Genomic DNA, 1,176 nt, shown 5'->3' on the forward strand with positions numbered 1-1,176 from the left:
GCGGGGCGATGGGCGGCGCGGCGCGCCCCGGTCCTGCTCGGCCCGGGCGGCCTCGTGGCGGCGGGGCGGCCGCGCGGTTGTTTCAGCCCTCAAAGACGAGCCGCGATGAGAGCAGAAAGAGGAATTCGTCAATTATAAATAGCTTGGCTGAATCTAGAAAATGTCATATTTCGGTTATATTTCATCCCCTGCTTTTGCTCCCGGCAATGACCGCAGGAACTCTTCTGTAAGTGATTCTAATGGGAAGCGCTTAAATGAGATAGATTATTCTGTAAATCAGTCATTCAGTAAGTTATTCTAGTGTGCCTAAATTTATTGTTTTACACATTTTTTATTAGGTGCTCTCAAGTTTAATCATGACACACTGAATTTAAGTAAAAAATTGTAGTTGGTAGAAAATGAGGGACAAGGCCCCCCAAAGAAACCAAATGCTTATTTAGTTGCTATGTTTACATGTTGATGAAACTTAACATTTAATTCAGACTACGTGACTCTAGTTTTATGCCAGCTGCTTTGAATGAAGATACACTGGACAAAACATGGWGTGAGTCACAGCAGGAGGGACTCAGGACAAGGGTTTTGGTTCATTTTAAGACTAACTTTTTGCTGGCACAGTACACTGAATGTTACCGTCCTTCTGCATTACAGAGCCAAGGGTGAGGTTTTTTTCTAATACATAACTACTGTGAAATGGAATAACAAGCTCTAAATTGCAATTTTGCTGTTCACACTGTGATCTGAGTTGTGTTCCTTATAGACTTTCTTCCCTGGGCTGTACATTGAGCTCATACATCATCAGTTTGCATAACTTCTCTCTGTCCAAAGCACCTTCTGAACATTTTCAGATATAGAGGATTAGTCTAAATGGTTTTAATATTTCTTGAATTACTTTTACATATTCAATTTGATTACTTTTATGTATTTTTAACATTTTCCTTATATGAATACAGAATGTGTGGAACTGAAATATACTGAAGGAAATATGAATTTATTTGGAAAGTCAGTCAGTAATTTTACTTTCTTTTTCTTTAAAATAAAAACCCAGAAAGATTAGCCTGGCCCAGAGGTTAACTGTACAAACTCGTAATTGCCTTAAACAGGAGTAGCTCCTGTTCATAGATTTGTCTAAATTTACACCAGTAGTAAGGTCTGTTCTGTTGGGTCTTTCTGATCCAC

Source organism: Rhea americana, unplaced genomic scaffold (assembly GCF_003343005.1).
Source record: "Rhea americana isolate MKP2758 unplaced genomic scaffold, rheAme1 scaffold_2, whole genome shotgun sequence".
NCBI classification, from domain to species: domain Eukaryota; kingdom Metazoa; phylum Chordata; class Aves; order Rheiformes; family Rheidae; genus Rhea; species Rhea americana.